This window comes from Podarcis muralis, chromosome 5 (genome assembly GCF_964188315.1).
Source record: "Podarcis muralis chromosome 5, rPodMur119.hap1.1, whole genome shotgun sequence".
Taxonomy (NCBI): Eukaryota; Metazoa; Chordata; class Lepidosauria; order Squamata; family Lacertidae; genus Podarcis; species Podarcis muralis.
Genome location: NC_135659.1, coordinates 65,818,718 through 65,836,982, shown reverse-complemented (window position 1 = coordinate 65,836,982; position 18,265 = coordinate 65,818,718). Strand labels below are relative to the sequence as shown.

General features: G+C 41.1%; 1 protein-coding gene across 2 annotated transcripts in view; it reads right to left on the bottom strand.

The window, feature by feature from the left end:
* The window catches only part of CTTNBP2NL (CTTNBP2 N-terminal like), a 35,246-nt gene extending 21,779 nt beyond the window's left edge, over positions 1 to 13,467 (bottom strand). The window contains exon 1 of one of the 2 annotated variants that reach the window (XM_028734497.2): positions 13,387 to 13,467. The gene's annotated coding sequence lies outside the window, so the exon portion shown is untranslated. Of the gene's footprint in view, positions 1 to 13,125; positions 13,355 to 13,386 lie in introns of those variants that run through there. The other variant, XM_028734496.2, reaches the window with a different exon arrangement.
* Positions 13,468 to 18,265: the final 4,798 nt, after the last annotated feature.

Genomic DNA, 18,265 nt, shown 5'->3' with positions numbered 1-18,265 from the left:
CAGGGAGAGTAAAGACACTGCTGGTCTCATTAGAGATTCTTCTCCAAATGAATGCATATGTATGGCTCTTTGTGGTATTGTGGCAGCTTGAACCCAGCATAACTGCTCATTACAACAGTCATCATACCATGTACAGGTACATTCAGTACTGCAGATAAACAAGTTGACTGTCTAGGGGGAAGTTTAAACACTTTGGAAAACTCACAAATGCCTGCTTTCATAATTTCCAACAAGACCAGACAGACCTAAATTGGTACCGACACAACAGAGCAGGTGATATGTTGATCTTGAAGTTAACAGCCACATTTCCCTGCTTTCTGAACTCCTTCCCTCAGGCACACATTTGCACTGTTACTATAACTTCCTGACAACTCCAACAGGCCCTTCAGGAAGGCACAGCTACATAAAGCAAAATATGATGGACCACAATTTACTTTAAAATAGAGTGGTACAGTACCTTGGGTTAAGAACTTAATTCGTTCTGGAGGTCTGTTCTTAACCTGAAACTGTTCTTAACCTGAGGTACCACTTTAGCTAATGGGGCCTCCCATTGCCATGGCACTGCCGCTGTGCGATTTCTGTTCTCATTCTGAAGTAAAGTTCTTAACCCGAGGTACTATTTCTGGGTTAGCGGAGTCTGTAACCTGAAGCATCTGTAACCTGAGGTACCACTGTAAACCATTCCAAACCTTTGTCTTGGGTATTTACATCTACCTGTAGAGTTTGATGAGTTGCATAGAGTTCTCAGAAACTTGACAAGAAATAGCACTTCTCTACAGAAAAGCTGTGAGATAGAAGTAGCAGCAAATGGTTGGTAACTGAAGTTCAGAAATGCTTTACTCAACAGCAGTAAACAGATGACAATATATTCCACTGATTGTAATATAAAAACCCAAAATCTGACAGATATTTTCATGTTGGGAAGGGTTGACATCTATACTGTAAGCTGAAGCTGCTTCTTGTTCTTATGAGCATTTCTACACCACACTATAATTTATACACTTGTAGATTTACTTTAGGTGTCTTATACTACCTACCTTTGAATCCATTTATTATTTTCACAGTTACTAAACTGAGAGTGGGCAGGGAACTATCCATTGCAGAAACATAGACCACATAATTTTGTGAGTATACTTTCTTCTTCTCTACCCTGCGGCTAGTAAGTTCTGTGCTACCCTCAAATTTTTAAAATGTCACCAAGAAATGCACACGCATTCTAGCCAGAGTGAAGCAGCACAATTATTTTGTGAAGACAGCAAACTTGCATTTCATTTGTAGGCCGAACAGGAATTACTGTCAAAAGCCTCCTTCATGTTAAACCTAAACAAACCATGACTATTGCATCATAATTCAATAAGAATGACATTTCTGAATGATATTGTTTCCACAAATGCACCAATCAGAAAAAACACTGATTGCAGCGTTTCTGAAAGGCCAGCCCAATATGTACCAGCAGTGAGGGTTTTTCTTTTTTAAGATCTGTGTTTGAAGGTTTTGCCTCAGATGCCTGGTGCTATTTCCTTGGCATAAACTACAATAAACAGAGGCCAGCATTTTCCTGCAATTATTGAAGATATTTCCTGTGCTTCTAAACTCTTTGACAACACATACCTGTTACTGAAACAAGGCTCCTCTGTGCACAAACCTCATTTAAATTCATTGTATCCAAGTAACTCTGGAATTTTCAGCACTTCAAAAACTCCCCTATGTGCTAGCTGAGGATATGCTGTCATTTTCATGTAATGTGGAATGTATTACTTCCTTGTGGTATATATGCAAACACAGCAATGTCTACAGAGGTTTACATGTATAGCACTAATTCAATTTATCTGTACAGTGGTACCTCGGGTTAAGCACTTAATTCATTCTGGAGGTCCGTTCTTAACCTGGAACTGTTCTTAACCTGAAGCAACACTTTAGCTAATGGGGCCTCCTGCTGCCGCCGCACCGCTGGAGCATGATTTCTGTTCTCATCCTGAATTAAAGTTCTTAACATGAAGCACTATTTCTGGGTTAACGGAGTCTGTAACCTGAAGCATATGTAACCTGAAGCATATGTAACCCGAGGTACCACTGTATACTTTTGAGATTAAAAAGTTATTTCCATTAATCTATTGCTAAAAAGTGTCCACAACCCACTTACTCTAGGGCAGTTGTAGCATCCTTAAACTGAGTAATTTTTAAGTAGACTGTGAGTGCAGCCTAAAAACCACAACTCAGATTGTGTTTACCCAGATGTCAGAAGCCTCAGAAGAAAATTCAGTTGACGTTAATAAGTAAATATATAGGGCAGCAGCTTAAAAGCACAGTTCAATGCATGTCTACTAAGAAGTAAAAAATGAGTAAAGCATTGTGGCACATCAAAGGCTTTATGGCACAAAGTATTTACACTCTACATGGTATAGAATGCCAAGTATACAATGGGACTCCAAAAATGTTATTTAGGCAGCAATCTTATGCCCACTTACCTAGAAGTAACTCACAATCACATCATGCAATGTCCATCTCAAGTCACACTTCAGTTGGGTCTAATTGCTTACTATAAAGTTTCACAACTCAGAACTTTGCATATAAAATCTCGGAGATGCAATTTTCTTCATTTGAGAAAAAAACAGAACTTTCCCACAATCACTAACCCCTTATCTCTGTCTCGTACTAAAGATATGAAGAAAAATGAACCTGGAAAAATCTAAAAGCCAAGTATGTATCCTTGTGCCAAATAAAAAGACAGTGGTACCTTGGGTTACATATGCTTCAACCCTGGCGATCAATGGGGTGACAGATGTCGCAGCCAGATCGCCCTCACATCCAGGGTTACATATGCTTCAGGTTACATACACTTCAGGTTACAGACTCCGCTAGCCCAGGAATAGTGCTTCAGGTTAAGAACTTTGCTTCAGGATAAGAACAGAAATTGTGCTCCGGCGGGGTGACGGCAGCAGGAGGCCCCATTAGCTAAAGTGGTGCTTCAGGTTAAGAACAGTTTCAGGTTAAGAACAGACCTCTGGAACGAATTAAGTACTTAATTTGCTACAGGTACCACTGTAGATTATTATTTTCCCATGCTGACTGATAGCTATTTAAAATAAAGGTCTTCATTTTTTTAAAAAAAAAGAAGAAGAAGAGGGATTCATTCAGCAACAGCCATATAAATATCTGTATGTACAAATCTGATATTTTTTGCTCAGCCTGCAGGTGCACAAGAAATCCAATTAAATGACTTCTCAGTGATTGCAAAGACATTCAGTACTTTCTAAGTACTGATATGGTAAAATCACAGGCTCCTCTACATTTATAGGATGTCTGTGAGGATGCAGTTTTTGTATTTCTAATTTTTTTCTACAGAACTCTTGATAGTGCTGCTACCGCTTTGCTTCAGGTTTAAAATGCAACAATAATCTTCACTGTCTTTTGAGAGGTATTTTCAGAACTTTTATTGAGAAGCAGAACTCCAACTCTAGGAAAGGTACTTGATGCACATTCTTTCCATCATCAGAAAGACATGCCTGTTCTTTTATTTATTCTGTCACCAATTCTCTTGCACTTCCCTCTTTGCTGTCCTGTGAATTTCCAGCACTGTTCTGAGAATCAGCTAGCAATGATGCCAAGTGATAGATCTAAGCCAGCACTTTGTCCATTAAAGGCAGAGTTTGCAACAGTCACATCTATGGGGCCTGTGAATTGGAGGCTGTTCTCAAAGAAGTGCTGTTCATGAATATCACTCACACAGGCCAGGCTGTGTGACTTGGAAGCACCTAAAAAGAGACTAGAAATAGCTAACTGGTGCTGTAAAGAATGAATGCTTGGATTTATCAAGCCAAATCTGGTTCACAGCATCAGCTGGCATGTATCTGCTCACATTCAGCAATGGAAGCAGAACAGATATGATCGGAACTACTCTGTATATGTTTGGTTTTTTTACTTATAGAAGAGGGGTAGCCAACACTGTGCCCTTCACAAGTTTTGGACAATTCCCATCTGCTCCAAGTAGTTTGGCCCATGGGCAGGAATGATAGGAATCAAAGTTAATAACACCTTAAACTGATGAAAGTTACTCCTTGCCACCAATGAACATGCTATGAATGAGGTCTTTCAACGGGAGGGCAACCCATCTAAAACTGGTTGAAAACCTCAATCAAAATCAGCTTGCTTCCTAAACCATGGTTCCTTCAGCCATGGTAATACCTTCATCCCAACATAAAGGTAAAGGTAAAGGTACCCCTGCCCGTACGGGCCAGTCTTGACAGACTCTGGGGTTGTGCGCCCATCTCACTCAAGAGGCCGGGGGCCAGCGCTGTCCGGAGACACTTCCGGGTCACGTGGCCAGCGTGACAAGCTGCATCTGGCAAGCCAGTGCAGCACACGGAAACGCCGTTTACCTTCCCGCCAGTAAGCGGTCCCTATTTATCTACTTGCACCCGGGGGTGCTTTCGAACTACTAGGTTGGCAGGCGCTGGGACCGAGCAGCGGGAGCGCACCCCGCCGCGGGGATTCGAACTGCCGACCTTTCGATCGGCAAGCCCTAGGCACTGAGGCTTTTACCCACAGCGCCACCCGTGTCCCTCATCCCAACATAAGAATGAAACAAAACCAACATCTTTGGATGTGGGGGCTCCTCTTCAGACATTTGTGTGTTTAGTGCAAACATACGAAGAGGATTTCTAAGTGCATTTGGTTGAACAAGTTTAGAAACTTCCCTGTGACTGGGAGCCCAGTTAAATCAGAAATGAAAAGCTTGGATAGCTCAGTTGGCTAGATAGAGCGTGGTGCTGATTGCAGGTTCGTGTTGACTATTTGCAGTATGGTAGCGCTGCAGATAGCTTGCTGGGGAGATCATGCATTAAAAATGAAAAGGACTCAAAAATAACTTAAACAAGGTTTTAATAAGAAAAACAAAAACTCCTTTTACACTAAATACATTAACAACCAAACCAGACCCAACCACCAACCCAAACCCCAGGGTAATGGGAGAGCTAGGTGCTGCTCCTTATATACTAAACCCAAATGCTGACACACCTTAATCAAATACAACTCAGCAGCACCTGCTATGTTTCACAGCTTTAAAGTTGGGTCTCGTTATCTTGCTCTGGCCCTTGCTCTGGCCCCTTTAAGATATACACATCGAGTGGAACAATGATGAACCTTTACATTTAAAGAAACCATTCAACATTTCCCCTGCGGTTCATCATTGTGGAACAAAAACATAAAGCATACTTTGTACATGTTTTTCATGTGTAACCTTTGGAAGTGCTTTTGTAAAAATGTCCGCAATTTGACTGTCACCAGGAACATATTCAAATACAACCATTTCATCAGCAATTAGTTGCTTTACAAATTCTAAACGTAACCTTAAGACTCTAGTGCGCTGCGTATTGGTCTCTGAGCACAGGATAGCAAGTCCACTCTGGGAATCAAGGTAAACTTTTACTGGTAGTGTTACTTGCATCTGTAGGTCTGCAAACACTTGCAGATACCATTCTACATCACGAGTGGCCTGAACGCATGCACATAATTCACTTTCTGTTGTGGAGAGACAAATAATGGTTTGTGTTTGGGACTTCCATTCAAATGGACAACCGTTATAACAAAACACCATACCAGACACACCCCTGCAATTATTTTGTTCCATTGCATGAGATGCATCGCAGAAAATTTCAAAACCTTTGTCAATACATGTTGTAAACTGCAACCTATAATGTTTGGTATGTTTAAGGTACATTACCACTCTCTTAAGAGCAGAGAAACATTGTGTAGTAGGCTTTTCCACAAATTTTGCCAGAAAGTGAAAAGCATAAGTTATATCTGGTCTTGAGATTCTTTGAATGAAATTTAGCTTGCCTATAGCAGAACGATACAAAGTTTTGTTAGGAAATGGCTTGTCTTCACCTGTAAAGGTGAAACCACACACCATAGGTGTTTCCTTCCCATTTGCATTTTCTAAACATAGCATTTCAACAAGATCATCAATTTTTGCAGTTTGATGAACCAGAAAAGATCCATTTTTGCCTTTCTCAATTTGCATGGATAAGTAATTTTTAGCTATGCCTAATTCCACTACATCAAATTTCTTCTGTAACTGTGATACCACCTGTTCATATTCCTGTTTAGTTTTTGTAGAAATTAATACGTCATCTACATACACACATATTTTTGTTACAGAGTTTGCCCTTTCCTTTATGAACACACAATTGTCTGCCTTTCCTTGTGAAAAACCAATATCCAGCAATTCTTTTGCTAAAGTTTGGTGCCAATTCCTTCCACTTTGGTGCAGACCATAAAGGGATTTGTTTAATTTGCATACCAAACCTTCAGCGGCGTCTATGCCTTCAGGAACACGCATAAAAATTTGTTCTTTTAAATCTGCAAACAAATATGCAGTTTTTATATCTAGGTGATAAACGGAATGTCCACGCTGTGATGCATCTTTTAACAAAAGCTTAACTGTTTCATATTTTACGCTTGGTGAATAACACAAATCATAATCTTCGCCTGGAATTTGTTGAAAACCCCTAGCAACTAATCTTGCTTTGTACCTTACAACTTCATTTTTGTCATTCGTTTTAACTCTATAAACCCATTTCGAATCAATAAGTCTCATATCTGGGGTTTGTGGTACAAGAGACCAAGTGTTATGCTCTTTTAAAGAAGCTATCTCGGAGTTCATAGCTTTATACCAATTTGCAGCTTGTTGCTTAGGTAATTTCTGAACATCACTGTAGCTTTTTGGCTCAAAAACTACCTTATTGGCATACACAGTATTAAAATGTTCATCTGCAAATCGTTGTGGCTTCTGTCTCTTTCTATCTGAACGTCTCAGTCCAGAAGGAGAGTCAGACTTCTCAGACTTAATGGGACTAAGTAAACCACTAGTTTCAGGTTGTAAATCATTGTCAGATTGAAGAGGTGCCTGTAGGCTAAGCTCTCGGTCAGAAAAATCAAGAGAATCTAACCTCCCCTCGGGTGCCTGTGACTTTAAATCATCAAACAATTTATCAGACTCAACAGGCTTTTTGTCTTTTCCCATTAATTCAGAAGCACTATTTCCTGCTGCTTCTTCTGCTGTTTCTTCCTCTTCTTCCTCAGTATTATCTATACCATCAGTATCTTGGAAGACAGCAACTCCATTCCAATTTACAGTTTGTATCATGCTTCTGGTAATATGAAATTTGCCAGTTGCTGGTATGTAAATTCTGTACGCCCCCTGCTGGTAGCCCATTAATTTTCCCTGGACGCTACGTTCACCCAATTTTTGCTTAGCAGGATAATGCATAATTACATCTGAACCCCAAATGCGGAGGTATTTCAGATTAGGGCGTTTTTTAAACAGTTTCTCATAGGGGGTGACATCTAAACTAGTATGATAACTGCGATTTCTAACGTAACAAAATGCATTAAGTGCTTCAGCCCAAAAGTCTTTGGGCAGATTAGCATCATGCAGATACGTTTTAACCCCTGCCTGTAGGTCACGCTGCACAACTTCAACAAGCCCATTTTGCCAGGGACTTCGGGGGCAAGATAACTCATGAGTAGTCCCCTGCGCTTCCAGGAATTTCTCAAAATCCTCAGAAACAAATTCCCCGCCCCGGTCAGAAAACAGGTTCTTAATTGGTTTGTTAAAGTGCATTTTTACCCAGTTGCAAAAAACTTTATACTTTTCAAATGCTTGGGACTTCTCAGCTATTGCATAAGTCCAACAGTATCTACTATACTGGTCTATCAGAGTAAGCCAGTACTTAGAACCTCCTAATGATGGTGGGAGTGGCCCAACTAAATCACAATGTACACGCTCAAATGGTTCAGTTACTTTCCTATCTGAGCACCTACCCTTGCGTGCAACCTTAATCTTATTCTTGCAACAGGATAGACATTGCATAAAGAATTTACATGGTTTTAAGTTGAGGCCATTAACGATATTCTTTGTCTTAACTACATCAGCAAAATTCAGGTGTCCCAGAATTCTGTGCGCCTCATGGACACACCCGGAATGAGGCCTTACATTCCTCAACCCCTGGCTTGACTGTGCTGCTCTGCAATTTATAGGCGATTGGGAGTAGGTGCGAAAATACAGTCTATATAAACCATCAGAGTCCCGGGCATACAATAAACGTTTGTTCCCATCAAAAAACTCACACATTGATTTTAAGAAACGCACAGTTATGCCTTGACGAGCAAAGCACCTTACTGACAATAAATTGTCCACTGACGGGCAGTAAATGCAGTTTGCTATTGTAATGTTTAAAGAGTCAAGTTTAACAGTACCTCTGCCAAGCGACTGCAAGACTTGTGAATTGGCTAAATGTACATTACCAATTTCCTCTTCGAAAGAAATAAACAAGCTTCGATCATTGCAGATGTGCTGAGATGCTCCAGAGTCTATAATAAAAGACTTCCACTTGGCATCTTTAATTCTTTTACGATTTGTAGTCCAAGCATGAAAAGCTCGCGGCTCGTTTCTGTCTTTACTATACGATGTCTGCTGTTGGGCTGACAACCGTGACTGACGAACAGAAACAGACTTGGGAGTACTTTGCTTTCTTTTGGCTCTGCAGTCCTTTGCAAAATGTCCTTGCTTATTGCAGAACCAACAACGCTTTGCAGCTTTAAATGCAGTTGTATCACCACAGGTTTGCATATGGCGTTCCTCATTCTTTCTGGAAATAGGAGTGCTTATGGCACAAGCCTCCCTTCTATCCAACTCGCCCATTAATCTTGCCGTTACCCCTTCCACAGTTAATTGTGCTGGTGGAACAGCAGATATCTGGCTAGCTATACCATCAAAGTCCTCATTAAGGGAACAAAGGATGATAAAAACATACTGAATATCAGGTATCACCATGTCCCTTCGAATTAATTCGCCGCGTATTGCCTCCAGACGTCTCAAGTGTGCTGCCAAATCACCACCAGGCTGCAACTTCGTCTGGTACAACTGCTTGAAAAACGTCAATGCAGATGCTGACTCTTTTCTAACATGCACTGCTGCAAGACTGTCCCACATTTCTTTGGCAGTTTTCTTATTTCTTATATAGACTACTTGCTGGTCGCTGACTGCCAAATTAATTATCGCCCTGGCTTTTGCATCTCCTTTCGACCAAGCATTAGTCACAGGGTTAGGAGGGTCATCAGTTACATAGGTCCATACTTCTCTAGAGGTCAAAAGCGCCTCCACCCGAAAAGACCATAAACTATAGTTCTCATCTGTTAGCTGTGGGAAGACCAGAGCCTTCTCAGCTTCAGGAACCCGGTCAACCATTCTGGAACTCTTCCAGACCCACAAAAAATTACACTAACAGGAGAAGGAGTTTTCAAACCTTTCTCAGAGTCCAAAAATATGCAGTCATCCACTCAGCAGCTGGGCCCATAACCAAAGATGTTGACTATTTGCAGTATGGTAGCGCTGCAGATAGCTTGCTGGGGAGATCATGCATTAAAAATGAAAAGGACTCAAAAATAACTTAAACAAGGTTTTAATAAGAAAAACAAAAACTCCTTTTACACTAAATACATTAACAACCAAACCAGACCCAACCACCAACCCAAACCCCAGGGTAATGGGAGAGCTAGGTGCTGCTCCTTATATACTAAACCCAAATGCTGACACACCTTAATCAAATACAACTCAGCAGCACCTGCTATGTTTCACAGCTTTAAAGTTGGGTCTCATTATCTTGCTCTGGCCCTTGCTCTGGCCCCTTTAAGATATACACATCGAGTGGAACAATGATGAACCTTTACATTTAAAGAAACCATTCAACAGTTCGATCCCTGTTTGGGAAAGCTGCATATTCCTGCATTGGGGGGGGGGGTGAACTAGATGATTCTCAGGGTATCTTCCAACTCTACAATTCTATGAAGATGAGTCCACGCACTTGAGGTGGTTGGGTCAGAGCTCCAGATAAAATGTTTGAGCACAGCTTATGTCTTACTGGAGGAAGTTTCAACTTGTTTGCCTTCATCCAGCATAAAATGATGGGCAGAAGCAGGGATTTAACAGTTTGTTGCCATCTTGAAATTATCAGAGGCACATACCCTGAGTAAAATATAGATAAATGGCAGCATCCTTGTTTCATAAACCATATAGCTAAATGGCCATTTTTATAGAAAGCTGCACGAAACCTACTGTAGCATACAAAGCCACTGCTGGTTTACCTTCTTCCATTCTCCAAACTGAAGACAGTAGCTTCAATTCGTTTCTCACAATCATCCCCCTAATAAAGAGCTTTTTTCAGTTCACGTCATATCATATTCTGGAGATTCTAACTGGATATCATTCTGCCTAATCCAGGAACTGCTAAACATTTACTCTGAGATACCAGCTAGCCTTTCAAGGGCTTTCCGCATTCATCCTGGTACATACTCTTAGTAGTTGCAAATGAGTGAAAGGCAGCTTTTGCAAATGAGTCAAATAGAGCCTTTACCAGGAGTGGGAAATGGACTGCTCAGTGTCCCCCCAACCATTCTATATCTATAATAAAATAATGCAAAAGGGGACCTTTTACGTGACATGGCATGAAACCCAGAACTGAATCAAGGGCAGACCACTTGGACTTCACGAGCAGGAAGACATACGCCATCCTTCAGGAGGCAGCCATGCATTCTGATTAATTGTGCAAAGTTACCTCCCATGCACATGAACAATTGTTTCATTCTCACTTTCCTCCACACCTCCCTCCACCCTTACTTTACATCTTGGATTTCTCAGTCAGAAGGACTGTAAGAAAAAAATTCAGTCTGACACAACTTTTTTCCAAAAGAGGCAGACAGTGTTCAGTGTGGAAATCCCCATTTTAGTCTGCCTGAGGTAAGCCAGCTGGAGACAGCAGCAACAATGAAAGCTGGAAAAGGCATGGGGAAGTGAAGAACACACAAGATTATCTAGTGGTGTCCTAAGATAACATTAAAGCCATTAAAGCTATGTCACTAGTGGGTCCTGGAATAGTCTGTTGCATTATGGGATCTTGAGAATTATAATTCTGAGTGTAATCCAGATCACTGTTTGCTGCCTGAAACATTTAGAATGGCCATATGGCCATCTGGTTTCTTTCCATTTCCTCCATTGAAGTCACTGGCATGCGTGTAGTGTTGCACGTGAACAAACTATAGTTGCTGCAACATTTCTGCTTAATATTAAAGGCACAATAGCCAAAGCGATGAGGATAACAAATTATCAAATTTACAAAATGCATAATAGCAATAGTTTTGGGTGGTGGCAGTTAAAGAGATCTGCAGGAGCATATTTGTATTTTTATAGTCAAAAGGAAATACATACACATCTGTTCATGAGCATAGGAATTAAAAGTTTTAAAATCATATTCTTCAATATATCCAAATCAGAACCTCAGTCTTTGTTTCCTGCCAATCCAAATGAATTTACTGCTAGCAATTGTTAGAAATATAACATCTTCATTTTTAGAAAAAAACTAGAACATACAACTAATTTCCTATACAACAGTGTGTTTGCTTTTAGAATTCCTGCAAACTTATGCTGTCAGTGCTGTTATGGGCACTAAACACACCTTCAACAAACACAGATTCAGTATAGCAGTGGCATGCAAGAGCAATAACTTTAAAAGAAGCAGAGATATTGGAGGTAGTGGCTAGAGTAAGTTACAGTGATGGCAAACCTTGAGGAACCATATCATACATTAATATTGATTTTTGAAAATACTAATAAGTCAATTTTTAATTACTAAATTAGTAATCTCATTACTCAGAAGAGTTTTCTAAATAAATAAAAAATCGTTCTAGGAAGAAATGCTTTACAATATTCTCTAATGTCATACAAAACTACATACCACTGCAGGTGACATGTAAGATCACTATAATATTAGCTGAGAGGATGTCAAAACATAAAGTGATTGCCAGAATCCTTCATGGAGTCATGAATAAAGTTTGACATACAGTAAACAAATTGTCATGTACTGCAAATGTTTCAATAGTCCAAAGCAGCCCTTTATTTAAGCAGTCAATATAAATACTTTCTATTTTTGTTTCAGCCATTTGCTTTTCCTAGTCTCGATCTGTTTCCAGAAAGACGTCCTATCAAACACTATCCTGGCACCCATTAAAAAGAAATAAAAACCCTCAATTCTTTTCTGATACTTACCAAATTGTTTTCAAGCAGATCTAAAACAACCCAAAACCAAACATTTCATACAGCAATCCTCTAAAGAAGTCTGTGACCACAAGGTTTATCTGACCTGCTCCTGCCAAAAACATACCTTTGTGCTCACGGTACCCCACAATCACCAGTAATTTTCATTCCCCCCTCTTTGTTGTTATCACACCAAAGACTCATTTTATTACCTAGAACAAATAAATACACATTCCAAACACGCTTTTAAAAACTTGCTCAGCTTGTGCATGTGCAAAGTGCTTCATGCTGTATCACCAAGCTACCACAACCATCCTTACACTTCTGAGATTGTGAGGATTCTCAGTAAAATCTTGATCAGCAGCACTTCTCATTTAGGAAATTAAATATGGATTTCAAGACAACCAAACCTTAGAATCTCTCTCTCACATACACACAGCTACCAAGTCCCAGACATGCAGGGTCATTTCACACATTATATAGTTGTAATTGTGTTTTCCCATGATAGGATCTGTTACAACTGTGCAAGCAAACACTAATTTTTGCCAAATGTACAAGTTATTTTTTGCATTAACTTTTATTGATCATCAGTTGCATTTGAAGGTTCAGACTGATCTCTGAAGGGGCCCTACACCCAGTTCCCGCTTTCCCTTTTGGGACTTGCTCAGTGCATCCCCCTCTCCCTAGTACCTCATATTCTAAAACAAGGGCAGGGTAACTTTTTCTGCCAGAGCGCCAGATTATTACCATCGCTCTGAGGGCCAAGTGGACGAGGCCAAACGTTAAGGGGGAGCTAAAGCTGAATGAAAAACAGAGCCTTTAAAAAAATAAAAAAATAACCAGCATCTCCAAACGTAAATGCAAAACACACAGAGAGAACATTTTTAAAAAATTAAAAAATGAGCAGCTGTAGTCTTAAAAAATAATAATCAAAAGCTGTGCTCTCTAACCAAACAAACAGAGAGCATTTCAAACCTGCCGCTCCAAACTTAAACGCAAAGGAAGCTTTTCTAAGCCAGCAGCTCCAAACTTACATGCAAGGCAACGCACAGAAGGCAGACAACGCTGAAGTAGGCAAGCTCCCGATGGAAGACTTTATCAGTGACCGAGTGAAACAAAGCAAACAGCCTTTTTCACCGGGTGGAGGAGGGAAAAACACACAGAGAGAAACAAGCAGCCTTTTTCCCCCCTCCCCTGGGTGGAAGGGTGGGAAACACGCAGAGAGAAACAGGGAGCTCCCTTTCCTTATGCAAAAAGGCTCAGCGAGGGGAGGACCCGGAGAAAGCAGCCCTTACCAGAGCGATTCGCAAGGAGTGCCTTCTCCAGCCTGGCCTGAATGCAGGAAGGAGGAAATAGCGACGTCTTTCTGAGAGCCCAGGGCGTCCTTAGCAACCACCTTAGCGACGGACCCTCTGGCGCCAAATTCAAAAATGCTTCCAGGTAAAGCTTCAGTCGGAGCTGCTTGGCAGAAATGCAGCAGTGGAGGCTTTTCTGTCCCAACCAGTGCTGGATTTACATATAAACTAAACAAGCTGTAGCTTAGGGCCCCACTCTCTTGGCGCCCCCCCCCCAAAAAAAAAGCAAAGGGGGAAAAAACCCAGGATGTACATTTCCAAAATATAAGATAAAAAAACAAATAAAATAAAATCTACATACAGCAACAGTGTTTTGTGTTCTGTAGGCTCCTATGATGTAAGTAATGGGCCCCGCCTGCTAGCCTGCTCCCTAAAATATCATTGATTTGTTCGTACCATATAGCATATATTCAACACCAAAAAAGCGACAAATTGTTGTTGACAAAGGACAGCTGGACATACAGTATAAAGGGCCCCATTACCTTCAGTAGCTTAGGGCCTCATCAAACCTAAATCTGGCCTTGGTCCCAGCGCTTCAGCAAGCAAAAGAGTCTGTAGCATTCTGTGGGGGGGAGGGGTTGCAGCAGGACTGGGCATAGGAACCAAGCCCTAGGGGCCAAGGTCCCTTTGCCACCCCCCCAATAAAATATTTGAGTCCCACCCCCGTTAATGGGCATTGCCATTCAAATGGGGTGTGTGTGCTACATCATGCAATCGATTATGCAGGGTGGAGCTTACCTGCCCCCCCATATTTTTGATGAGATTTTTGATGACACGCACCTAAAAGGTTTATCTGGAAATACTTCCTAAATTGAAGTTAAGGCCGTTGCTGATGCAATTGGTAAGTTTGAGTCTGTGGTATCCCTTCTTACATGGTAAGATATCCTTTTTGAAGTCAATCTTACTGCAAGCTACTACAAAATTAGGAAGATGGTTTAAATTCAGCTACAAACCAGTTGCAAATGACCAATAGTTACCTTGTGGTCTGCAAGTGTGATGAAAAATTTTCCAGCAAGTTCTGATAGGTGCTACTGAGATTGCAAAGCAGCTAGAAATACTAGTACCAAAAGAGACAGAACAAGTTAGAAAAGGAGAAAGAAACTGAAATATGAAGCCTTAGAAGAGGCACCACAAACTCCAAAGAAGAAATTCAAAGCAGGTTTCCACTCTTCTGTCTTAGATATGGCCATACAGTTCTGTGGAAGAGAGTTTCCAACAGCTACAACAATATAATTCTCTATCTGGCTTCCTGTATGATATATACAGTATCAACAAAAAAACTGCCTGAAGATCTACTTAAGGACAGCAATAATTTAGAAAAAATCATTGATGCACAATGGAAGCAAGATATTAATACTGAAGATCTGTGCTGTGAACTTATAGCTATAGCTTGAAGACTTCCAAAGTCCATGTTGCCACAAAGTGTACTTCTTTTCACACTACAACAAAAACTCCTGGATAATTTGTCTAATGTATCTGTTGCTCTAACGATCCTTCCCACACTTTCAGTGCCAGTGGAAAGTGCTGAATGCAATTTCTCAAAGCTCTAATTTACAAAAACTTACATAAGCTCAACAATGTTGCAAAATATAATTGCTTGGCAACTATATAGACTTATCTGCTCAACAATGTTGCAAAATATAATTGCTTGGCAACTATATCAATTGAACACGTCCAAGCACCTGACCTAAAGGAATTGGTAACAAAATTGATGTGGCTGAAATGGAAACTTTTAAGACTCTTTACACCGCTAAAACATGTGTCCTAAAACATTTTCTTTTTTTATTTGAGAAGGACAATCAAAGATTGTTGCATTACTTAATCTTGCAATTTAATTTTGTTAGAAGTTTCAACTTTTTTTCCCTTTCATTTTCCCCCTACAATACTTTAAAAAAATAAATAAATTGAAGTTAGCATTTGTGTGTGTGTGTGCACGCGCCAGTAGTTAGTATTGCCTAGGCAATACTAACCTGGCAATAACTAACCTAGGCAATACTAACCTAGGCAATAATAACCTGGCAGTGGCACTACCTCTAATTACCTGCACCCCTTTTAATCTGTTTTCAGGCCTGGTTTCGGCAGGGAAATTGCCTTGGCCAATGACAGTGGATGAAGAACATCCATGGCTACTAACCCTGATGACTGTTCTAACTCCACTGATAGAGGCAGCAATAGCTCTGAATACCAGTCTCTAGAAACAACAGAAGGGGAAGTTTCTGTTGCATTCAGGTCCTGCTTTCAGGCTCCCCACTGGCATCTGGTTGGTTACCATGAGACGAGGACGCTGCCTAGATGGGCCACTGGTCTGATCCAGTAGGGACTTCTCATGTTCTCATGGAAACTCTTTTGTCTGGAGGGCGTTCTGCCAGGAGCAGAGGTTCTTTTTAGATTGGTACAAAGCAAAGAGCACACCAGTACTGTTCCTTGACAAACATTTAATTTGAGGCAAGATTTAAGGTTTAAGGTGCTGGCTTTGACCTTTAAAGCCCTATGCAGCCTAGGACCCTCGTATCTACGGGACTGCCTCTCGGTATGCCCCGAGGAGGACCTTAAGGTCCATAAATAACAACACTTTGGAGGTCCTGAGCGTCAAGGAGGTTAGATTGGTCTCAACAAGGGCCAGGGCCTGTTCAGCACTGGCCCCGACTTGGTGGAACGCTCTGTCACAATAGACCAGGGCCCTGCGGGATTTCACATCTTTCTACAGGGCCTGCAAGATGGAACTGTTCTGCCTGGCCTTCGGCTTGGACTCACTCTGACCCCTTATATGGGATATGGTATATAAATTTTCCCTTGGCTTTTTTGATGGCGCATGTAGGACCAGCATGGATAGCTGGCTCGGGTGAATATCTGATGTTTCCTCCCGTTATGGTCTTGATTTATGGGCTACTACTAAAATGAGGCTGCATTTTAAGCTGTATTTTAAGCCATATTTTAATTAACTTTTTTATTTTTTCTATTTTTCTATTACATTTTATTGTAATTTATATTCTGTATTAGCCACCCTGAGCCCGGCCCTGGCCGGGGAGGGTGGGGTATAAATAAATATTATTATTATTATTATTAAGATGAGGGGGGATGAAAGAGGGAAGCAAAAGCCAGATAGCTTTGGTCCCTTTAGTTGGTGGAACTCTCTCAGAACAGCAAGAGATGGACTTATTTAATGACCAGTAGGTAGCATCTTTCATGGTCTTGGTCTACACTGAGGTGAGTTCCCAAGCCGCTTTCCTATCTTACATAAACATTGTCTGCGACTACATGACTATACAGCAGTGCTCCTCTAACAGGTGGCTGACATTGAAGCCCTGCCAAGAGCTGCCCCTGACTATAGGACAGATAAGAAATTAGTCACATTATCCGCAGGTGTCTGAACACAGGATAGGAAATGTGGCTGGCTAATGAAAGGGTCCCAGACCCCCCAAATAAGGTCTGTGCACAAGAGGAGTCTTCCACATTTCTATCTGCAAGTCACTCTCTCATGCATCCCTCTCCCCAAATTACCAACAGTAATTGTTTATTTCTTTATGGAAGTATTTATATACCACCAATTCACTTAAAATATCATACAGCTATGCACTATGCATTGCATTTAATTTAACTCAGCAATGTTTCAGTGTTAATATATCACCCTGCTAGGAAATGCCAACGAATGCAGACCAATTTTATTTATGCAGAAGAACTGAACTGTAGAAAACATCCCTCAAACATTAGAAGCATTGTTTGACCACTCCAAAGAGCTGCTTTGTAACTCAGCATCTGGAGGAATTGCCCAGCCAGCTCTCCTCTGGTCCAGGATCCACGTGACAGGAGATGAAAAACAAGCAATGGTTTAACCTATCCACCTTTCTAGACAACATGCCCTGATGTCAGCACATATTAAAAAGAGCCAGTGGCCTGTCTGGGCATAAGTAAAGATGCATGAAATGTATAAATGAGGCTGTCATGAGGATCCTGTGTGTTTGTGTGTTGTGCTCAACTTTAGGAAATGTGCAAGATGGCTGAGGGCTCTTCAAACTTCTCCTTTTTTTAATAAAAAAAAAAGTGCACTCAATCACAATGGGGCTTTTCTAAAGTTTTAAAAGCCCACCCCCACTTAAATTAAAATTGTCATTTTAGGAAGCCTTGTGGGGCTGAAAAGAGCCCTGTGATGCTCTGGGTGAGCATGAGGCTTTAAAAATGTTTGAAGTAAAGGAAATGAACCTTTGGCACTTTGCAAGGATGCATCCCTGGCCTTCTCCATTGTGCTCAGGAATTGGGTGTGTGGCCTGTGCTTGATGGACTCGCATGATCCCTAAAGGAGCAGGTTTGTAGTGTGGGGATATTCCTGGCTCAGTGCTGACACTTGAGGCCCAGGTGACCAGCAGTGTGCATTATCAGCTATGGATCTTGTCCCAACTACAGCTATTCCCTTCACTGTGGTGCTCGTTCTTGGAAGCTCACATCTAGACTATGGTAATGCACTCTATGCTGGGCTTTCCTTCAAGAAGGTCAAGAAATTGCCACTGGTTGAAAATACATCTGCTGGTATATTCACAGGTGCATCTGCATATAACAAGTCAACACCTATTTTGTGGGATCTGCACTGGCTGCCTATATAAATTCTACTGGGGCCAATTTATGATGTTAGTCCTGACTTGGAAAGCAATTTGGGACCTAGTTATTTGTTGCAACACTTCCTCACTTAACAAGTGATCCACACCACACAGTTGGCCAAGTGTGTGCATTTATCCTTGCTATCCTGCCAATGAGCATGGCTCACTATGTGATAATGAGGGACAGGGCTTTCTCTTTTGTAGTGCACTGACTATAATTCTGTCTC